At 45.0% G+C, this 24,366-nt stretch overlaps 1 long non-coding RNA gene across 1 annotated transcript; it reads right to left on the bottom strand.

Moving 5' to 3' along the window:
- Positions 1-14,020: 14,020 nt before the first annotated feature.
- LOC115086062 lies at positions 14,021-20,473 on the bottom strand. The gene is made up of 3 exons (XR_003855047.1): positions 20,387-20,473; positions 18,392-18,458; positions 14,021-14,258 (listed from the first exon to the last, which is right to left on the bottom strand). It is a non-coding gene; the product is annotated as an uncharacterized LOC115086062 (long non-coding RNA).
- Positions 20,474-24,366: the final 3,893 nt, after the last annotated feature.

Raw genomic sequence — 24,366 nt, 5'->3', positions numbered from 1 at the left:
CAATTGGTTTTTATCAAAACGAACTTTCCACAGCTTGGGTATCCGAACTTTCCCTGTGACTGGGAGGAGTGAGCCTCTTGTCGAGGGCCGAGATCCAAGGTCAAGGGGTGGAAGAGAGGCTTGGCTCTATGCAGCTGTGCTCCCCGCATCGCTTGCTGGGGTGCCCGGCCACAAGAGGCAGCAGCGGCCACAACACTGCCGCTGCTGCCTCTTGTGGCCCACAGGAGAAGCCAGTCTGGGAGTCACAAGACATGAACACTCTGTCCTGCTGCGTCTCCAACACAGGCTTCTCACTCCCAGGCTCCTTTCCCCCAGTGTCCACCTCTGAGGCAGGCAAGTCCTCGCTGGGTTCTTCTGCCTCAGCGTCCATCTCCGACAGCATGATTGTGTGAATGAAGTATGAAAGAATTTCAGGCCAATACAATATAAAATTGCACTTACAGTGCACAGAGAGGTTGATACTCTAACAAAGTAGCTAGTGGTTGTACTAGTAGTAGCTAGCTACTAGCTAGCTACTACTACTAGCTACTACTTGGATATCCAGTTTATATCCAACTAGTAGCTACTACTACTAGCTACTAGTTGGATATAAACTGTTACTGTTATATCCACTACTGTAACAATATATTGATTAACCAAATATATACAAACACCCTTGAGTGTAATAAAAAGAGAAAACTGAGCACCCAGAAGTTGTACATTTCTGAAGGATTTTTTGTTCATGAGTCTGCTTTCTCCTAGTCCTTACTCCTACTTTAGTATCACAAGCATTAAAGTTTTTGCTTCAAATGGCTGTCTTGGTCATGGAGCAATTTTTGGCATTGACGTGTGAGTCATTGCAGTAGCTTGAGTGCTGCACACACTGCACACAGTGCACAATATTGTATTGGCCAGGTTGAAAGATGTGTGAATGGTCAGTAGCCACGGTTGAAGCCTTGACGTTGGCGCTACTGCTCACAAGTATACAACTTGTGCTAATTCAGCCAGACTGAATGTTGTATGGAAGTGTATGACTAACTTAGTTACTACTAAAACAATGAAATATGTTGGATTATAATAGACATACATCCGTACATGTCTGCTCTTTGTAATTTAGTAGTACCATACTATATTATTTATGAATAATTATTATTAGTTAAATGACTAATAAAATAATATATAAAAAAGAACAAACAAACATTTTTAACAATGTTAACATTTATTTTTTTTTACAAATATTTAACTATTAGAAGACATTAACAAATTACAATAGACAAACATTTTTGTCAAAAAAAATAAATTAAAATAAAAAAAAACCAGCCCAGCAGCCCAGGTCAAGGCGAAATATGATGCCTTGACTTCATGATGTTGCAGCAGGGTCAGGCTCATGTGGAGAGGAGGGTGCCGCCACTGGAGAAACCTGCTCTGAAGCAGAGGGAACTGGCACCTCCTCCTCATGAGGCATCTCATGAGGAGGAGAAGCCATTTCCCTCTGCTCCTGAGGGGCCTCCTCCAGGGCTAACAACCTCCTCTCCACATTGCTGACACTGGCCTGCACCTCTCCGACCCTCTGCTGCAACATCATGAAGTCGGCATCATATTTCGCCTTGAACTGCCGTACTTCCTGCAGGATCTCCTCCAACTTTGAATATTGTGCACAGCAGCACTTACAGGTTGGAGGAGATCCTGGAGGAAGTACGGCAGTGCTGGTGCTGGTGCTGGCACTGGCGCTGGCGCTGGTGGTGGTGCTGGTGGAAGTGGTGGGCCGCTGGCTGGTGGCAGCTTTATCTTGGCCTGTAAAGAAATTAAAAAAAAATAATAATTCAACATGAGACACAGAACTATACATTATACATACATTACACATAGTCAGATATGACAAATAAAAAAGCAAATACTGGATGCGTGCGAGCAAGTTTATAAAATAATCTACCCCTTATTTAGTTTATTGACCTTGAGGATTATAGAAAAATGAGGAGTCCATTGCAGGGGAGAAGGAGTGAGGGGGAGAGTGGAGGGATATCAAATCTATCAACATAGATTAGAGAGAATACATAATTTGAAGGATTGGAAGGAGAAATAATAGTCAATCTCAGGTTACACAGAATATGATGGTAGGAGATACACTACAAACCTCTTCTTTTTTTTCACCTTCAATTCTTTAGTTTACTATCATAGCCACTCAGTGTCATTTAATATATACAAATAAATAAATACACACTTCCCCCCATTCCCAATCCCCAGCCACTAAAACTGATTGATATAAAAAAAAAAAGATTTTGTTTTTCAGCCTCAGATAATATATACTACTTTACTGGCCGTGCCAAGAGATATATTATTTCCTACCTAGACCACTACTGGTTGCTGCCTCCGTCCTCCTCTGGTGACAGCTCTGCCTCCCACTAGGCCCAGGAAGCCCCGCCTCGTCCCTGCCTGGGTGTTGTTCTGTACAAGACAAATCAAAATTCAGAGAACAGTTAGAATTTTAAAAACAAGAATGAGATCAGACACAATGATTCATTCACTGTTATAGTAAAGAAACATTTTTAAACACAAATTCCATTACAATTAATTGAATACTTGTGTAATGTGTGTTGTTCTTGTGTAGTATTCTGAAAACAACTTACCAGGCACGGAACGGGCCACGGTTTGGCGGACCTCCTCGAGCCACCTACCCTCGTGCAATCGCAGATGGCGACCTGAAAATTAGAGGGATATACAGGAAAAAGAATAACATTGATTAATTTTTACAACATGCCCATGTTTTGCCTTGACCTACTAGATTATTTTTTATGCAACATACAAAAGTTAGTTATACATAAATACTATTTTATTTATATTTCAATGTGGCTTTCAAAAAAATCCCAAATACCACCATTTCAAAACGATTAATATATAAATATCAATAATATACCACAGATAATTTTATTTCCTGTGTAGTCTAGTTATTAAGTATTAATACTAGTATAGTATAGGGTAAGGGTGGTACACTAGTAGCTAGCTAGCTAGTAGCTAGCTACTAGTATTTCTGTTTTTTTAAATATATTTACTTAACATTATAACTTTTATTACTTATAGTAGTTAATTATTACATTATAATTATATAACTCAATGTATGCTACTAGTAGCTACTGTAGCTAGTATTACTATCATACTCTATTTAATTTTCAATGACAAAATAATATACATAATTTATAATTGAATATTATGATCAACATTATTATTTTCACCTTTCTTTTTCAGGTCTTCCACCTCACGAGGGTAGGAGGCCCGCCGGCAAAACTCCTCCTGGAGAGAGGCCCAGGCAGCAGTCTCCCTTTGCAGGTTAGGCCTGCTGCCTGGGGGGGTGTAAAGGTTCCCCTCATCCAGGAGCATCAGCCGGGCCAGGAGGTCCACGTCGGCCTGGGTAAAGCGGGGCTTCCTGGACCTTGCTGCCACCTTGGAGGAGGACGGTGGGGAGGAGTCTGACTCCCTCCCCCTGTCATCTGACTCCCTTTCACGTTCCATCCTACCATGAGAAAAAAAAAAGAAGATGAAAAAAAGTATGTGCTATAGGACAGCTGTTTGTTCAGAAGCTCACACACTAATGCAGGGAGGGGCTAGGCAGCTCCCCCCTGTCTGTGAAGCCAGCCCTCAGCCCTCACCCTCACAGTGACAGTACACTATTCAGTTCAGTGGCAGGGACATGGGGGGAGGGGAGGAGTGAGGGTCAGGCAGCTGAGCTCCCCCCCCCCCCCTGTCTGTGAAGCCAGCAAGCCTCTCACTACGTAATGCAGGCAGGGAGGGAGCTGTCTCAGCCCTCACCCTCACAGTGAGGGCTGAGACAGCTCCCTCCCTGCCTGCATTACGTAGGGGGGGGGGGGGAGCTCAGCTGCCTGACCCTCACTCCTCCCCTCCCCCCATGTCCCTGCCACTGAACTGAATAGTGTACTGTCACTGTGAGGGTGAGGGCTGAGACAGCTCCTGTCTCAGCCCTCACCCTCACAGTGACAGTACACTATTCAGGTGAGGGCTGAGACAGGGCTGAGACAGCTCCTGTCTCAGCCCTCACCCTCACAGTGACAGTACACTATTCAGTTCAGTGGCAGGGACATGGGGGGAGGGGAGGAGTGAGGGTCAGGCAGCTGAGCTCCCCCCCCCCCCCCTGTCTGTGAAGCCAGCAAGCCTCTCACTACGTAATGCAGGCAGGGAGGGAGCTGTCTCAGCCCTCACCCTCACAGTGAGGGCTGAGACAGCTCCCTCCCTGCCTGCATTACGTAGGGGGGGGGGGAGCTCAGCTGCCTGACCCTCACTCCTCCCCTCCCCCCATGTCCCTGCCACTGAACTGAATAGTGTACTATCACTGTGAGGGTGAGGGCTGAGACAGGAGCTGTCTCAGCCCTGTCTCAGCCCTCACCTGAATAGTGTACTATCACTGTGAGGGTGAGGGCTGAGACAGGAGCTGTCTCAGCCCTCACCCTCACAGTGACAGTACACTATTCAGTTCAGTGGCAGGGACATGGGGGGAGGGGAGGAGTGAGGGTCAGGCAGCTGAGCTCCCCCCCCCCCCCTACGTAATGCAGGCAGGGAGGGAGCTGTCTCAGCCCTCACTGTGAGGGTGAGGGCTGAGACAGCTCCCTCCCTGCCTGCATTACGTAGTGAGAGGCTTGCTGGCTTCACAGACAGGGGGGGGGGGGAGCTCAGCTGCCTGACCCTCACTCCTCCCCTCCCCCCATGTCCCTGCCACTGAACTGAATAGTGTACTGTCACTGTGAGGGTGAGGGCTGAGACAGGGAGGGAGGGAGCTGTCTCAGCCCTCACCCTCACAGTGACAGTACACTATTCAGTTCAGTGGCAGGGACATGGGGGGAGGGGAGGAGTGAGGGTCAGGCAGCTGAGCTCCCCCCCCCCTGTCTGTGAAGCCAGCCAGCCTCTCATGCAGAGAGGGAGCTGTCTGACACTGACAATTTCTGTTAAACTTTTTTTTTCACTAAATTAGCATAAAATTAAATGAAGTACTTTTGTGTGTTAAACTTTTAATTTCCCCTAATGTAAGTAACTTCATTTAATATTATTTTTATATTATTTTATGCTACTTCACTGAAAAAAAGTGCATTAACTATTTCTTAACCAACTAAGTAACTACTAGTAAAGTAATACTGTTGTATAAAAACTAAAACAAAATCTTATATATTTAATTTATTATATTATACACTTACAGTGGTAGAGTTGATGATAATGTGGGAAGAATGAATCAACGTCTGTTGAATTGATGATTTTATTACTGGTGTCTGTACTGCTGCTCACAGTGCTCAGAGACTCAGAGTCAGCTCACTGCGCGTGCTGCTCAGCTCACTGCTCTGTCTCAGAGACTGCACGTAGTAAGAAAATAATTATTAGTGCGTGTATTTTAAGCAAAATGGCCTCCGGGGACCTCACAGAGCATGCTCAAGGTAGTGCGCACTAATCCGCGATAGTGCGCACTAGCCAGCGATAGTGCGCACTACCTACAGATGATTTAAAATACTGGTTCTACATTCCCATTGCCTGTTTTCCAGGTGGTGCGAACCAGTGGGAGCTGGGAACCGTACATTTAGCTAACGGACTCCTTAAAAATTGATACGTTTTACTTAAAAGTTGCAATTTTTTGGCTGTGCGCACTAACTTTAGGTAGTGCGCACTAACGGTAACAGTGAGCGCACTAACCCCGTTAGTGCGCACTAACTACGGATGATTTAAAATACTGGTTCTACATTCCCATTGCCTGTTTTCCAGGTGGTGCGAACCAGTGGGAGCTGGGAACCGTACATTTAGCTAACGGACTCCTTAAAAATTGATACGTTTTACTTAAAGTTGCAATTTTTTGGCTGTGCGCACTAACTTTAGGTAGTGCGCACTAACGGTAACAGTGAGCGCACTAACCCCGTTAGTGCGCACTAACTACGGATGATTTAAAATACTGGTTCTACATTCCCATTGCCTGTTTTCCAGGTGGTGCGAACCAGTGGGAGCTGGGAACCGTACATTTAGCTAACGGACTCCTTAAAAATTGATACGTTTTACTTAAAAGTTGCAATTTTTTGGCTGTGCGCACTAACTTTAGGTAGTGCGCACTAACGGTAACAGTGAGCGCACTAACCCCGTTAGTGCGCACTAACTCCGTTCGTATAAAAAAACAAAACACACGCGAAAAACTAAATTTTTAAACGAATCGGTCGACCGAAGCCAGACCCGATACCTAAACACGAAGCACATCTCTAATACTTGATCAGATCTGTCCTTATTTGTTTTTGAGGAAACCGTGTTTAGAAAACCCTGAACATTTTAAGTGTGAAATGTCCTCTGTGGTTAATTACCTGTAACTTGTGCTGCAAGCTTTGCAATTAGAACTTCAGACTGTGAGAGTTACTCTAGTCAATAACTTGGAAACTCTGGCATGGAATCCGTTTTAAACTGTGTAAACCAGCCCGGGGTTAGTAGTAGCTCTATGAGCTGTACTTTTCTTTCCTTGCTTAAGACTGGTTGGAAACTTAGAGGTTGAGCTGTCTTATTCCATGCTAACACCTGTTTCAAACTGTTACCTTATTAGCTATTGATGAATAAAAAGGAATTTGGGGAGTTGAATTGTGGCTTGTTTTAGAGCCATTATTAAGGGCTGGAATAGTGTAAGGATTTTGGGAAACAGATGTAGAAAATTACAAGAGTTGCCACAAAGAGATGGAAGTCCAGTTCCAGGTTTTGTTTTGGGTTTGAAAGGGGGAGATCCCCACATAGTTGTCAAAAACACAATGAAGCTGAAAGTATTAGAATTCAGTCTTTTGCATAGAGCCATACTTACTGATTGAAACTAATGCTAAACTCATGACACTAAAGATTAGCCATAAGCTAGAGATAAGAACCCTGGGTGTTCTTTCTAGTTAGGAAAGATTCTGGCTAGAGAAAACCCACTGATGAATTGAGGGCATTCTATCTCCTTAAAATCCTAAGACCCTCAACTTGAAATTGCCTACTTTAACAGTAGAAATCAGCCCCACAGACACCCTGAGACTATGCCCCCATGTTACAGTGGGGTACATCAACAAATCCTGTTAGAATCCTGCCGCCTTCCCAGACTCTTCAGCTTTGGACACTCACTGCGTGGCAGGGAGCCGCCATTGCACACTCTGATTCATGTGTTACTAGGACCCAGCAAAGAGATGCATAGAGTGTTCGTGCGCATCTGTGCACACGAATCTGCGCACTCTGGCGGGAGTCCTGGGTAGTCAAGACTATTTAGCCTGCCTGGATCTGGACTCCTTGCCTTGGCAGCAGGTTCCATTGGCCTCTGCTTTGCTCACTGTGTGTCTGGTTCTGGATGCTGCCTCTGCCTACCTGGCCCTTGGACTGTACTGTATTCTGCCTACTTGCTGCTTGTGTTGACCTCGGACTGTTCTGGATCTTGCCTGTTTGCTGTCTACTTGACCCTGGACTGTGTTGGATCTTGCAGGCCTGCTGCCTGCCTGGACTCGGGATTTTCTGTTGGGCTCTGCTGCTTGCTGCCTGTTCCATTCAGTGCATGGACCTGGAGTCTCTCTACCCGTGGTCAAGGTAGACACTTGGGTCTTCCCCTGCGAAACTTCAGCTACCTTACGACACAGTGGTCCACAATGCCTTCAGTTAGTCCGAAAGGGCTTACGGACTGGCTAGAGAGATACCCCCTGACACCAGCAAGGGCTGCCCTCCTTAATAATCCATAAAAATCATAATTAACAAATCAGACCAACTCAAAAAACACAAACACTTGCCAAATATAAACAGTACTTTCTCTTTTTTAACATTGCATCTCAAAGATTATAATCTAAAAAAACAAAATAAATCAGCCATATGCTATCACTGCCTCCTCAAGCCCATATTCTGAAACTGCATTAATTTGATACCTAAAAAATGTTTGTGAACAGGAATACTTTTGTTTCCTGAAAGTCTGGGTGCAGACCTCAGTTCTCAATGCATTTAGGAGTGTATTACACAAAAGAGGACCCACAATCATTAAAAGTTTTAACTTGAATTTCAGATAATGTCCAACCAATTCACCCAAGAGCCCATCCCCATCAATACACAGGCAGATTTGTTTTAAGCTGCATGTAAGACTTTTGGTGTAGTCAGTGAGTGACCTAGATATAAAATATTACAATAATTGAGGGTGGACAACACTTAAGGCCTGCAATACTGTACAAAAATCATCAACATCAAGATATGCTTTAAATTTACACAAAATCACTTTTCACAACAGTCTTCACTTGTGGATGTATTGAGAATGGGGGGGGGGGGGGGGGGGGTCAATTATGACACCTAAATTTCAAACAGATGTTGAGACTGAAATTGACCAAGCTTTAAAATGGAGCATTAGACGGACATCTAGAAATGGAAATCTGCCAAGAAAAGTCAGTTTTGTTTTTTTTTTAATGTTCAGTGTCAGTTTATTATCGGTCATCCAACATCTGATAGTCAATAAAACTTTTGCTCTGATCTGCTCAGTTTATTTTGAGCAGATGAAGGGGGTATGAAGAAAGGCATTAAGTTAGTCCAGTAACAGTTATTGCCTTGTATATTTTTTTTTGTTTCATGACCTTTATTTCCATGATTTTCTTTAAAAAAAAAAAAAAAAAAGTGCTATTATATGGTGGAGACAGAGCCAGAACTTGGGTCCTCCTATCTTTCCCTGGCCCCCTGCAGGTGGCAGCGGCAGTGGCAGGGAGATAGATTCAGGAAGCACATATTTTCACTCCCTGTGCTTGCTGCTCATTCCATAAAGACTGGGAAGTTGAGGGTCCAGTTCTAAAATGTTCTATAGGGCACACAAAAGTCTGTATTTGCCTCTGCAAGTTAAGGCCCGAGTTTATTTGAAAACAATACTTACTTATGCATAAATATGATTTGTAATTGCTTCAGAAAATCTGTAGGTCTTCCTGCATCTGTTTCCATTCATTTTGCTAAGCACAGACCCACCATTCAGTTAATTTTAGTTATCTATTTCTTGCTCTGTCCCTGACTTCTATCTGCGGGGTAAACTTTGGCCACTGTGACCACAGCAAACACCTTTGTTACCTTGTTGAATGTGGATCTGAACTGTCCCAAAGCTTGAGTATATAAGTTATTTATTGCTTGTTGAGCTCAGACAGCAGCAGGATTTTAAAGTGTTTAGAAAAGCATTAAAGGCCTTGTTCTTTGAGGAGACATTTGGATGAAGTAGCATGACTTAATTTTTAAGCACTTTAAATGCAATTTTTAGGTGTACTCACATGGATGTAATGTCTTATATATTAAGTCTATTGCATAAATTATTTTTGTGCTATGATGATTTTAGGATTGTTTTATTGTAATCTGCGCTGAACAGATTCTCAGAAGTAGAGGAATATAAGCATTTTAAATAAATAAATCAATAAATAAATGTTACCAAGTTATATTCAGCAATTTCCAGTTTGTTCAATGCAGAAATAAATGATTGTAAATTACCTGAACCAACTGCTAGAAATAAGTGGGCTTTGAATAGAAATTAAGAATACTGTTACACACCCCGTCCGTGCCCGGCACGCGCACGGGCCTGCTCACCTCCATGGTTCCACAGCATGTCCCGGGTTGGCCTCCCTAGCGGCAGCTGCAAGTGTTTCCAGGCCTCGGCGTCCCACGGCGGCGGTCATCCGGCCTTCCACTGCTCACCGGAGCTCAGAGTCCTCGGCTGTGTTGGCCACGCCCCTATGCGGTGCGCCCTGATTGATTCCCTGTTATAAGGAAGTCCCTGCTTATACTTCCTTGCCTGTAGCACGTCCCAGATGTGTTTCCAATCCTCCAGTAAAGACTTCAGCAGCACCACCCTCTTCCGTGGTGGAACCTATGGAGGTGAACCATGGGCGTTTGTCTCCGACCGAACATCTCCGTCGGCGGAAGGAGGGCCTTTGCCTTTACTGTGGCACTTCTGGACATCGTCTGCAGTCCTGCCCGGTTCGTCCGGGAAATTGCAACGCCTGAGCCCGGCGGGGGTCCCGAGCTTGGGCGCAACTGTTACTGGCCCTCAACTTTTGCTTCCTGTATCCCTGGGCATCAAGGTCCACACCTTCGCTACCACTGCTCTTGTTGATACTGGAGCAAGCGGCAGCTTCATTATGGATGACATTGTCAAGCTCCTGAACATTCCTCTCCAGCCATTGGAGGTGAGTCTCCGCATCGCCTCCATCCAGGGGGACCATCTTCCAGGACTCATCACTCATCAGACAGTGGCTGTTCGCCTTACCGTGGGCACTCTCCACGAGGAGGAGATGTCTTTCTACGTATTGAAGTGATCAACCCATCCAGTTATCCTGGGGTTGCCCTGGCTCCAGGCCCACGAACCCCAGTTCGATTGGCATTCCCTGCAGTTGGTACAGTGGGGTTCCAAATGCCAGAAAACCTGTTTGCATTCCATATCTCCAGTAGTTCCTGTTCTGGAGTTTGTTACTTTACCTGGTTTGCCTCTGCAGTATTCTGACTTCAACGATGTCTTCTCGATGCAGAAAGCGGATACCCTGCCTCTGTTACGCAAGTTCAAGTGTCCTATTGAACTCCTGCCGGGCACTATGCTTCCCAAAAGCATAACTTACCCATTGTCTCAACCTGAGACTCAAGCTATGTCTGAGTATATTAAAGAGAACCTAGAAAAAGGATTCATCCATCCGTCTGACTCCCCTGCAGGTGCGGGGTTCTTCTTCGTTAAGAAAAAGGACGGCAGTCTACGCCCTTGTATTGATTACAGGGGACTCAATGCCATAACCCGCACAGACTGATACCCGTTGCCCCTCATTAGTGAACTGTTCTATTGCCTTGAAGGGGGATGGATCTTCTCTAAGTTGGATCTGAGAGGTGCGTTCAACTTGGTACGCATTCAACCTGATGATATTTGGAAGACCACATTTAATACGAGGGACAGGCACTATGAATACACTGTGATGCCCTTTGGGCTATGCAATGCCCCAGCGGTCTTTCAATGCCTTATGAACGAAATCTTCCGAGATCTTCTGTATTCCTTCGTAGTCGTATATCTTGACGATATCCTGATCTTTTCTAAAGAATTTGAATCTCATCGAGATCATGTTCGGATCGTCCTCCAACGCCTGAGAGAGAACCATTTGTATGCCAAGCTAGAAAAATGCCTGTTTGAGCATAATCGCTTACCCTTCCTAGGGTATATAATTTCTGACCAAGGATTTTCTATGGACCCAGAGAAAGTCCAGGGGATCTGCGACTAGCCCCAGCCAGTAGGCTTACGAGCCTTACAACGTTTTCTTGGCTTTACCAATTATTACCGAAGCTTCATTGCTAATTATTCTTCCCTAGTTGCCCCACTCACTGCTATGACTAGGAAAGGGGCCAACACTTGGATGTGGGCACCTAAAGCACTAGCTGCCTTTCTGACAATCAAGGAGGCTTTCTGTTCTGGCCCTTGCAGAATTTTGCAGACTTTTCAGTTTTTGTGCGCAGAATTTTAAAATTTTTTGCGCAGAATTCCCCCAGGAGTACATCCACCCAATGGGGCCGCGTTTCAGACCAGTAGGTCTTTGCTCAGGGGATGTCAATCTTGTTTTTTCGTCGGAAGCTTCACCAATTATTTATAGCGCTTTTTTCTCCACCATCTCGAAATGCAACTCCCATACAAGATTTTAATGCGTTAAAGACCTGCTGATCTGAAATGTGGCCCCGTTGGGCAGACGGTAACACTATTGCATTAAATGAACGTCGGTTTGTAAAGTCTTCGGATAGCGCATATTTCAAACTAATATTCCTCAGTGCTATTATAGCTACACTAGCTCAGAAAGTTCTTATAAAAAAGTACATCAGTTGAAAGGATTTTTTTGAAATATTGTCGAAAGACTTTTAATTCACGTTATCACGCCCAAGTGATAAAAAACTAAAAGATTGGTGGTGGATAGTTCATGATTATAAAACACAAGCACGTTACCAATTGGTAGTGGCTGTAGAGTAATATATGAAACTTTCTACTCCTTCTAAAAATTTTTTTTTGCTTAATAATTCACTTGGAATTTTTTGATGCATACAGAAAATGTACATGTGTTGTGGTTATATTGCACTGAATTGTAAGGATCAAAGAGAAATTATATAAGGGGGGTGATATAATTGAGTTTATGGATAATATATATTGTAGATCCCTCTATAATATTGGTGTATGTTTGGTTGGTTTTTCACGCAGTTACATTAAAAGCATCAAAGCATATTGGTTAAGGGTAGTAATCTCCATGCATTCTGAAAAGGGTAGTAACAACCATACCAGCAAGTTACTAGAGATGTGAATCGGAACCGGAATCGGTTCTGATTCTGGTTCCGATTCACATCGTGTTTTTTTTTTCGTCTGGCCCGATCGCGGTTTTGTTTATCGACTGCGCCCGAGCTGATAAACAAAAAACCCACCCCGACCCTTTAAAACTAATCCCTTAGCTTCCCCCACCCTCCCGACCCCCCAAAAAACTTTTTACAGGTACCTGATGGTCCAGTGGGGGTCCCGGGAGGAGCACTGGATGGCCCGCGTCATTTTTAAAGATGGCGCTGGCCATCCAGTGCTCCCTCCATGTGACAGGGGCTGGCCAATGGCACAGATACCCTGTCACATGGTAAGGGCAAAGGGCCATCGGCGCCATTTTGATTAGTGGCAGCCGACGGCCCGGGAGTGGGAGATCGCTCCCGGGACCCCCACTGGACCACCAGGTACCTGTAAAAAGTTTTTGGGGGGGTCGGGAGGGTGGGGGAAACTAAGGGATTAGTTTTAAAGGGTCGGGGTGGGTTTAGGGGTTATTTTTGTGTGCTGTTTTTCCCGCCCTCCCCCAAAATGATAAGAGAATCCCCACAAACAATTTTGTGGGGTTTTCCTATTGTTTTGGGGGAGCCCCCGATTTCTGACGATTTGGAAAATGTTGTACAATATTTTCAATCGTCCGAAGCCCGATTCACATCCCTACAAGTTACCCCCCTTGCACGCTTATCTCACTTCTGTCCTCTAGCCTTTAGGGATCCACAGTATTTAAACCCCTTTCCTATAGCTTCCTAATATCCTGACAATCATGAATTAACAGTAAAAGGTAGAATTGCAAAACATGAGAGCCAATCCCATACTAAGGCAAACACTAAGCTAAGAGCAATTCTCCAACATCAGTCTCCATGTTGAACTTCTCGCCCAGTAAAAACACTTTGGTGAATCAAAACAGCTGACTCCTCACCAGCTAGGTCGCATATCTTAAGAACTCAAATGTCTCCAGGCTTTAGATAGGTCTCAAGACTAAAAAGGAAAACTGAACCGCAGTTTCTTGGTGTCATAATGAAAACACATAGGACCAGGTCCCTCAAACAAAATAGTGTCTATCATTACTAAAAGACAAACAAGGAAAAAAAAATTCAGAGATTGCTACTGTAGATATATAGGCAGAGTAAGCAAATACTGATCACTTGAAATAGGTCAGAAGAACAAAGCTTGGGCTACTGCATCTGTCTAAGCTCTTCCCATCACCAATATAAATATAAAAAAAGTGGCTGCTCTATAAAAAAAACAATTCTGTGGTGATCTTAAAGCATCATGCTCCCTGAAATAGTATCCAGATGGGTGCAAAACAATCATGGACAGGAAAAACAGTCCAGCTGGAAGTTAAATGTAATTGGAGAGAAGAGCACTAATCACTCTATTGTCCTTCCGAATTGGAAGCCACTGCTTTTCCCTCCAGCCACTCTACAAAATCTTGTGCTTCAGAAACAGTGGTGATAAACTGAATTTCCCCATTATAGCTGACTGGCAATTTTGCTGGATAAAGAAGGGTGCAGCGTCACTTTAACCTACAGAACTTAGCACACTGGTGAAAACACCGGTCTTTTTGCATAGAAAGATCTGTTAAATAATCCTGAAAAACAAGCACATTTCTGTTATCATATTTCAACTTCTTATTTATTTATTTATTTATTTATTTATTTTTAGTTTTTATATACCGATCTTCTTGCATTAGATACAAATCAAACCGGTTTACAAGGAACAAAAAACTGCCTGTAAGGCGTTACATGGAACCAAGAACATACAGTATAATATGTATATATATACATAATATACCTTCTTGGAGAGCCTGCAGGATTTTCATTTTATGTGTGAAGTTCATGATTCGTGCAATCACCTCCTGAAGCTTGCCAGACAGGTCTCTCCTTGGGCCCAGATGATATGTGCCATGTGCATCCTCAAGGTCTAACTCATGCGGGAGCCATTCCTCCATGAAAGCGCAGAGCTCATATTCTATCAGGGTCTGTGAAAGACCCAAAAACTGCATGTTATTGAGGTGGGATTTTTTTTTTTTTTTTTTAAATCTTTTAATTTAACCAAAAGCATACAAACACAGCATTGTAGACAATGTTGACAAATAGGCAATTACAGGGATAGCACAGGAAAATATACATATCACCAGAGCAACAGAAATCAGGATTAACAATTGGGCATGCAGTGCTTAATTGGAATGAAGTACATTATAATACTTCCAAAAACAACCCCAATTAGAGTCATATTTGGATCTTTGAGCAAACACACTGTGTCTCGGCCTTTCAATACTGTGCTTGCAATGTCCCTCATTTGAACCCTCCAGTATTCTATGCTGGGGTTACTCTTCCACCTAGTAACAATCGTGAATTGTGCCACTAGCAGTAACTATGACACCTAGCCTCTTTGTTTAATGGTATCCACCCGAACCATTCCATTTACCCTGTAAGCCAAAAGCCCTTATCAGGTGAAACAGTTTATAATAGCAGAAATTGGTGAGACCTATTTTCAAGATCCTTCAGCTTTTCTTCATGGCGCCACAAAGAGGATTTCAGAAGGGAGAGTTTGCTGCATATCATCCTGCCTATTGGAAACTCTCTGCTCCATTTCAGTCACCCATCTTCCAAATGCTGAAACTGCAGAGGTAACTTTTTGATTTTATTTTAGAGTCAAGAACTTTTGACACTGCTGAAGTCAATTCCATAACTGCTGCGTCAGAAACTGGGCTTGTATCAATCTTAGTCAGAGGCTGCCATCTTAGGCTCTGCTGAGGTTGCTTTTCTTTTATCCTTTTTTGCTGCCCAGGTGCTCATATAAGCCCTTCCAAAAAATGTAGAAAAGTAAAGCTAAAGTTTAATTATTAGCTCAACATCTTGGAAGCGTACATGTGATACATGGGGTGGGACTGGAGGTGGCAGCACCCATGGCAAGGCCAACTCACATCCTTCCTTGCTCACAACGTTATGTGACAGCCCTCCATGCTAGTTTTTATAGCTTGTGGCAAAGGTGGAGCAGGCCCCGGTGAGAGTGAGTCTGCATGTGTTTGTGTTGGGGTGTGTGTGTGTATAAGAATGCAAGCCTGGGAGGTGAGAGAGAGGGTGTGGGTTCCATAGAAAGGGAGCCTATGTGAGGAGATTGCAAAGGAGTGTAAATATGTGTGAGAGATTGGGAGCTGGTGTGCGTGAAAAAGTGATTGTGTGTATGTGAGGGTGCTTGTTTGTGAAAGAGGGAGCCTGTGTGAGAGGGTGTGTATGTGTGAAAAAGGTCCTGTATGAAGGGATGTATGTGTGTGAGAGAGAGAATGAGCCTAGGTTGGGGGGGGGGGGGGTGAGCAAGAGAGGGAGCCAGTGTGCAGGGGTGTGTGAGAGAGAGACATAGGTAGCCTGTGTGAGGGTATATGTGTGAGAGAGAAAGACAGCCTGTGTGGGTGTGTATGCAAGAGAGAGAGAGAGAGGGCCTATATGAGGGTGTATGTGTGTACGAGAGAGAGGGAGCCTATATGAGGGTATGTGTGTGTGCGAGAGAGAGGGACAGAGGGAGCCTATGTAAGGGGCAGTACTGAGAGAGGGGTCAAACTCTGGGAGTAGAGATAGAGTGGAAAGGGTTGAGCCTAGAGGGGAGGGGAGAGATAGTGGCAGGTGGAGGAGTTGGGGGTCTGAGAAGGAAACGTGAAAGGAGACTGGCCAGAGGAGTAGGGAGAGAGGGTGGAAGAGATACTCTTATAGTGAATTTCTAGGGAAATTCTGCTCAAAATATTTAAAACTCTTCATCTTTATGTATAATTATTTTCTATTACATTTTAAATTAATTACTTAAAGACTGTTGTATATTGTGTTATTTTGACCAATATAAAGTATGCAGAATTTTGCCCCCTGGGGGGGGGGCGTGTCGTGGCGGCGCGTCATCTGGGGCGGAGCCGCAGGCATGGTTCTGGCCCGGGGCATTTCGGGGGCGTGGCCGAGGCCTCCGAAACTGCTCCCGGGCCGGGGAATCATGCGACTGGCGCGTGCGAGTTACACCTGCCTCGGGCAGGCATAACTTTTCAAACAAAGGTAGGGGGGTTTAGATAGGGCTGAGGGGGTGGGTTAGGTAGGGGAAGGGAGGGGAAGGTGCGGGGGGGTGGAGGGAATGGAAGCAGGCTGCGCGGCTCGGCACGCACAGGCTGTCGATTTTGCGCAGCCTTGCGCGCGCTGACCCTGGATTTTAAAAGATACGCGCAGCTACGCGCGTATCTATTAAAATCCGGCATACTCTTGTTTGCGCCAGTCGTACGAACAAAAGTACGCGTGGGCGTACTTTTTAAAATTCTACCCCAGTGTGTTGTAATTAAAGTGGGGTTTTCTTTTTTTTGCAAGGCTGAGGAATCCTTTGATTTGCCCTGTCATACCTCCTGCACCATCAAAGCAAACAGTAGGGATGTGAATCGTTTTTTGACGATTTAAAATATCGTCCGATATTTTTTAAATCGTCAAAAATCATTAAAGAGTGCGATACAATAGAAATTCCCCCTATTTAGCGTGAAAAATCGTTAATCGGGTTTGTGTCCACTAATGGGAGTTATTTGGGGGGGGGGGAGAGGGGCGGGAAAACTGGCACATTAAAACAACCCCTAAACCCACCCCGACCCTTTAAAACGAATCCCTTACCTTCCCCCACCCTCCCAAACCCCCCCAAAATGTTTTAGAATCACCTGGTGGTCCAGTGGAAGGCCCGAGACCGATCGCCCGCTCTCGGGCCCTCGGCTGCCACTAATAAAAATGGCGCCGATGGCCCGATAAAAAAAACCCACCCGACCCTTTAAAACTGACCCCTTAGCCTCCCCCACCCTCCTGACCCCCCCCAAAACATTTTAAAATTACCTGGTAGTCCAGTGGGGGCACCAGGAGCGATCTCCCGCTCTCGGGCCGTCGGCTGCGCTAATAAAAATGGCGCCGATGGCCCTTTGCCCTTACCATGTGACAGGGTATCCATGCCATTGGCCAGCCCCTGTCACATGGTAGGAGCACTGGATGGCCCTTACCCTGTTACATGGTAAGGGCAAAGGGCCATCGGCGCCATTTTTATTAGCGCAGCCAACGGCCCGAGAGCGGGAGATCGCTCCCGGCGCCCCCAGTGGACCACCAGGTAATTTTGAAACGTTTTTGGGGGGGTCGGGAGGGTGGGGGAGGCTAAGGGTCAGTTTTTAAAGGGTCAGGGTGGGTTTTTTGTTTATTGGATCGGGCGCAGCCGATAAACAAAAAACCAATCGGGCCAGACGATAAAAATTATAAGATTTGAATCGGAACCGGAACCGAACCAATTCCGGTTCCAATTCACATCTCTAGCAAACAGAAACACAGTAATGGCAAAGCATATTTCTTTCCTTGAAAGTAGATATTTACTGCATTAAAAATATCAGCACCAGTTGTTCTTGTCTCCGGTTCTTGACAAAACAGAAATTGTTCCATAATTTCTGACCCTTCCATGAATCTTACAAAGGAGATTAACTGAGCTTTGCCACTGACATCAGTGCTTTCATCTAAGTGCAAGGCAAACTTTCTACTTGCCTCAATTTTAGATTAACATTATTTTCAATATCCTCAGACATGTCAATGATTCTTCAATGGATTGTGTCATTTGACAAGGGCACCTTTGAAACTTCTACCGCTGCTGCAGAACCAAGCATTACTTTAATGATTTCTATGCATGCTGGTAAAATCAATTCCTCCCCGACATAATGTGCTTCTTTTTCAGCTATTAATTTTGAACTTTGAACAAGGCCAAGAGAGCTTTGTCAGATACCTTTAAACGTTTTCCCATCATATCCGAGGATTTTTTAGTGAGATAAGAAGGTGACAAAAGTAAGCTACCGACTTATGGGCAACATATCTATGGTTCTACTCTAAATGCTTCTTAAAGTTTGTTGGGTACCATTGATTCATTTGACAAATTCATGCCACACACAAGACACTATGGTTTGGGATTGCCTTCTTTTCTGGTCCATGTAAAACCACATTTTAAATACTCTTCATTGTATTTACGATAATGTGTTTTACCAATTTTTGACTTGATATCTGTGATAGCATCACTAACAGGGACATTCATGTCAGCACTGATGCTCTCATTCAGTGAAAGTGCACTACTCACCCTCGGCTCTTCAAATCTGGCTTTTTTTTTTTTGTAGGAAATGTATCCATGACTGAAGCTGTAAAATCTATAAGAATATAAAAAACTAATAACAGTAACAGAAATAAAGGAGAAAATGAAATATTCACTCAGAAATAAAGTACGCATTTATTCACAGTCATCTACCACTACAGAAACATTGATCTGAGATTAACTTCCATGCTGTGTTCAGCCCCTTCCACACTTAGAACACAGACAGAGCCTTATCAAAATCAAAATTGTTGCACTTTGGTGGAAGAGAGCGCAAGGGGACGCTCCCAGCGTGAGATGAGAAGATGTATGCCCTTGCGGCGAGATGGCCCAAGCTGGGAACTGGGAGCCTGGGGACCTCCACTGGACCTGCACGCCTCCGAAAGACCACCAACGCAATGGTGGTCTCTGAATGGTCCTCCAACCATTCTCAGCCCTTTCGGACTCACTGCAGGGAGCAGCAGAGGCGGCAGGCACAACAGGGACAAAGATAACAGGGACAAAGAACAGACTTGGATGAAGATCAGATGTAGATGAAGGTCAGACGTGGACGAGGATCAGGCTAAAACTCAGCATGAGAAGGAATCCGGGTGACGCCTGAGGCAACCTCCATCTTGGATGGAGCTTCATAGGCCCGACGAAACAGGCCAAAGAAGTTGGACTGAGGATGAACTCCTCAGAAACTCAACGAAGGGCAGCCGGGATGGACGAAGCAGACATCCAGAAGTCTCCAAGCCAGGAGGTGGAAGACAGGAGCATAGAGGTCCTCAGCTCCGTCGATAGAAAAGACCCACCAGTGCCCTACACACCCCAGAAGGAGTAGTCACGGACCACAGTGCCGCAGCGTGCCCTACCAACCCAGTCAGGGCTGGTCGCTGACCACGCTGGGATGGATCATGGTGAGGGCTTGTACATCTGGAACAAGGACGGACATCAGAAGTCAGGACGAAGGAGACATCAAGAATCAGGTACAACAGAGACATTTGGACAGAAACAACGGAGACATCAGCAGAGACCAAGAATCGTGACAAGGGATCCCATGAAGAGGAAGGCCAAGCAGGAGCTGAAGGCAGGAAGTCTCAAGGAAGACTTGCTCGTTGCAAAGGCGACGATGAAGTGGCAGCTGAGCCCTTTTGTAGGGCTGAAGAAGGAAGACGCCCTTAATGACATCACAGGCACCACTATCTCACTGGTCCTTTAAGTGAGGGAGAGAGACGCGGGCCCACCCCTAGCAGAGCAGGAACAGGAAGTCTGCAGGACTCTGGACAGCAACCCTGCAGACGCCGGCATCGAGGAGGAGCCAGAGCAGAAGCTGGGCTGTGCAGGCCCCGATGCTGAAGCGTCGTCGTCCTGCCGCTCAGAAGGGAGAGGAAGGCAGCGTCCTGCTGCCAAGGAACAGGCCGGAGGACCGCCGTGGAATGGAGTAGGTGGCAGCTCCTCGCTGCGCAGAAGGGCCCTGAAGACTGCGGCTCCCGCTGCGGCAAAGGAGAAGCAGGCAGCGGCCTCCTGCCATGTAGGAGGACCGCGACGTGGCTCCTGCCGCGCCGGCATGCTGGCGGCCCAGGCCGCAAGGTAAGAGGCCTCCCGTGGCTCCGGCCATGGGAGGATTCGCAACAAAAATAAAGTAACCATAAAGTTAATGTTTTTGTTGCACTGCGTATAGTCTAGTTTCTTGCTGTTTCCAGTTCAGTTTTTGTCTGCACATTTCTAAGTATACATTTCTAAGTATACATTCCTCATACAACATCAAACAATAAAATAAAGAAGTATAAAACAATAATAATTATAAAACTATTCAAATAAAAAGAATAAATGTTTCAAAATAGTTGAATAGAATATCCAATCACTAAAAATTTACATAAAAATTAAAATTTCTCCAAACACCAATAAACTATTTCAAAGCAGCAGACACATCACATAATATCCAATAATTAAAAAAGCAGTCAATCAAGAAAAATAAACTTTAAAAAAGCCACCTTTACTTACCTTCTCTAGAAACTCTCCTACTACTTTCCCTTGCAGGCAAGTAGCACACACCAGAAGCAGCAGTAGCTGCTGAAGCTTGGTCCTCACAGTCCTCTTCCTCTGGAGGAGTAGGAAGAGATGAAAGTCACCATACCACTGGTTATCTTCTGCCACCCTCAGGATTGGAATTTACCTATGATGCTCATTAGAACAAGATCATCAGTCCACTGTGGCTCAATGCAACATGCTGTCTGAGTTGAGAGATAAGATGCCACCCTCTCTCGAAACTCAAGTCCAATAAAATATATAACCCATCTCTTTCTCTCATACACATTTCTCACCTCTCTCCTGAACACATATTCCAGTCACCCCCGACTAGTCTCTCTCTCTTTCGCACACCAGTCACCCCCTACCAGTCTCTCTATCTCTCATATACCAGATACCACTAAACAGTCTCTCTCTCTTTCATATGTTAAACTGTAAACCGATCCGATATGGTAATTTACTATGAAGGTCGGTATAAAAAACTGTTAAATAAATAAATAAAATATACCAGTCACCCACAATCAGACTCTCTCTCTCTCACACACACACACACACATACCAATCACCCTCCCAACCAGTCTCTCTCTCTCACACATACACACCAGTCATCTCCATGACCAGTTTTTCTCTCTCTCACACACACACACCTGTCATCACCTCCCCCACACTCCTATCCTCACCTCTAGTCTCCCTCTTATCCTAGCCCCTATCCTCTCCACCAGTATTCATTTCAGATTTGAAGATTATTGATTTGCAGAGTGTTCCTTCCTCGCTAGCCTTCCCTGACTCAGAGTGCCTCTTAACCAGCTCACAGAGGGGCCAATGCAATAAATTTGTGTAGAAAGCGGGCACTGAACAGTCAGTGCCTACTCTCTTAATGCACTCCAGGAGCCCCCACGGGGGGTGCCATGCAATATTTAAATTAGGGGATCACGTTAGTAAGGAGGCGCTAGAGTCGCTTGTGTGACCCTAGTGCATCCTTGCTAATGAGAACCCAATTGATTTTCGTGATTCGACCGTTTGCCGGCAAGGAAAACTGACACCGAGTTTATCGGCACAGTTTTCCTTACTGGTGGATGGCCGAGTCACGAAAACCTACGCTGAGTTTATCGGCGTCGTTTTTCCTGACCGGCAGATGGCTGTCATAAAAACCAACACCAATAGACCTGGTGTCGGTTTTCCTTACCGGTGGACGGCAGACACGAAAATTGACTCGACTGTCCACCGGTAAGGAAAACCGACGTCGATAAACTTGGCATCGGTTTTCGTGATGGCTGTCTGTCGGTCAGGTAAACCGACGTCGATAAACTCGGTGTCGGTTTTCGTGATGGCTGTCTGCCGCTTCAGGAAGTGAACGTTTGTCAGCCAAGGGTTCAGGAAGCGAATGCTTGTCAGTCGAGCGCTGTTTCCTGAACCCAACTGTCTATTATTTTTTTAACTTTTTTTGTTTCTTTAATTTTTCATCCTACTTAATATCACAACGATATTAAGTAGGAGGCAGTACAGAAAAGCATTTTCTGTACTTGTTTTTGTACTGCTTGTTTTTGATGCGCTCAGCTATTAACGCCTGCTGCAGGCAGGCGTTAATAGATGATAGTTAAATATGCGTCCGAGATGCACATTTTTTTTTGCATCGGGAGTGAATGCCTAATAGCCTCATTCACATGCATTTTCATGTGATGAGCGCTATTAGATTCACTCCGCGTTGGACATGCATTGAATATGCGCTAATCTCCTTATTGCATTAGAGGATTGATTAGCATCTATTCTACCCGCGTCCAACTGCAGGTTAACAGTGCGCTCGGCTGAGCGCTCTGTATTGCATCAGCCCCAGAGTGGGGAGGAGCTAGTGTCAGAGGCATGAGCTTTTGTCCCTGGGGTGCTACTGCCAAAAAGGTGTCCGCTTAGTATCTTTCACTCTCTATCCCTGGCCTGGTCCAAGCACTGCAATGCTGCCTACGCTCACCCATCTCTTTGGACCCTTGCATTCCCTCCCTCCAGCTCCTGTTTTATGTGCTGTTTGAGCCTGGTGATTGTCTTGTTTCATGAGAACAGCCTCCCCTCCCATGAGCATGGCATATTTAACAAAACATCTGCTATTCTGCTCTTGGCAGTAGGGCAGGCAGCAAAAACTGAAATAGGTAGTACACACGCAGCAGCAAGGACCAGAATGGTGGCAGGCAGAAAAGACTCAAATGGGCTGCGTCGCCGCAGCTTGCTACTATACACGTGCAATGTCGGCCACAGGGCCTCTTTCTCCCCTCCCCAACAAATGCTGTGTGTGCAGTAGTGAGCCTTGGCAGCGCATCCTATTTGAGTCTTTGCTCCCTGCTTCTGGGACCAAGACAGCGGTACTGGAGCCAGAAAGGAGGAGCCTCTGCTCAGGGTAGCCTCGAGACAGCTTGCACTGCAGCTGTTGGTTTACTGACCGTGAGGTCAGTGAAGTAAGGTAATTCAGTCAGAGGATTGCAGCAAGAAATAATTCAGTGAGTCTTATATTTATATGGGGTCTATTTGCAATATATCATTTTCTTCTTTGGAGGAAGCTGGAGGGCAGTCTAATTCAATAGAATAATGTCCGCAGTAGAAACTTCAGACTGTGAGATAGTGTAGTTATAATTACAAGAGCAATCGGCTTAGAAGTTGATTTATGGCAGAGGTTCAACATGCACTGGCAAATCAGGTATAATACAATACAGGAGATTAAAATGATAGTAATAAAAATTGAGTTGACTTAGAAAATAGCCACTGCTGTTACTAGCAATGGTAACATGGAATAGACTTAGGGCCGGATTTTAAAAGCCCTGCGCGCGTAAACCCGGCCGGATTTATGCGCGCAGGGCACTCATGCGCCGGCGTGCCTATTTTGCATAGGCCGCCAGCGCGCGCACAGCCCCGGGACGCGCATAAGTCCCGGGGCTTCATAAGAACATAAGAAATTGCCATGCTGGGTCAGACCAAGGGTCCATCAAGCCCCGCATCCTGTTTCCAACAGAGGCCAAAACCAGGCCACAAGAACCTGGCAATTACCCAAACACTAAGAAGAACCCATGCTACTGATGCAATTAATAGCAGTGGCTATTCCCTAAGTATAATTGATTAATAGCCATTAATGGACTTCTCCTCCAAGAACTTATCCAAACCTTTTTTGAACCCAGCTACACTAACTGCACTAACCACCTCCTCTGGCAACAAATTCCAGAGCTTTATTGTGCGTTGAGTGAAAAAGAATTTTTTCCGATTAGTCTTGCTAACTTCATAGAATGCCCCCTAGACCTTCTATTATTCGAAAGTGTAAATAACTGAGTCATATCTACTCGTTCAAGACCTCTCATGATCTTAAAGACCTCTATCATATCCCCCCTCAGCCGTCTCTTCTCCAAGCTGAACAGCCCTAACCTCTTCAGTCTTTCCTCATAGGGGAGCTGTTCCATCCCCTTTATCATTTTGGTTGCCCTTCTCTGTATCTTCTCCATCGCAACTATATCTTTTTTGAGATGCGGCGACCAGAATTGTACACAGTATTCAAGGTGCGGTCTCACCATGGAGCGATACAGAGGCATTATGACATTTTCCGTTCTATTAACCATTCCCTTCCTAATAATTCCTAACATTCTATTTGCTTTTTTGACTGCTGCAGCACACTGAGCCGACGATTTTAAAGTATTATCTACTATGATGCCTAGATCTTTTTCCTGGGTGATAGCTCCTAATATGGAACCTAACATCGTGTAACTACAGCAAGGGTTATTTTCCCCTATATGCAACACCTTGCACTTGTCCACATTAAATTTCATCTGTCATTTGGATGCCCAATCTTCCAGTCTTGCAAGGTCCTCCTGTAATGTATCACAGTCTGCTTGTGATTTAACTACTCTGAATAATTTTGTATCATCCACAAATTTGATAACCTCATTCGTCGTATTCCTTTCCAGATCATTTATATATATATTGAA

This window comes from Rhinatrema bivittatum, chromosome 2 (genome assembly GCF_901001135.1).
Source record: "Rhinatrema bivittatum chromosome 2, aRhiBiv1.1, whole genome shotgun sequence".
NCBI lineage: Eukaryota > Metazoa > Chordata > Amphibia > Gymnophiona > Rhinatrematidae > Rhinatrema > Rhinatrema bivittatum.
Note: the sequence above shows the minus strand (reverse complement) of the source record. Positions and strands in the feature narration are given on the sequence as shown.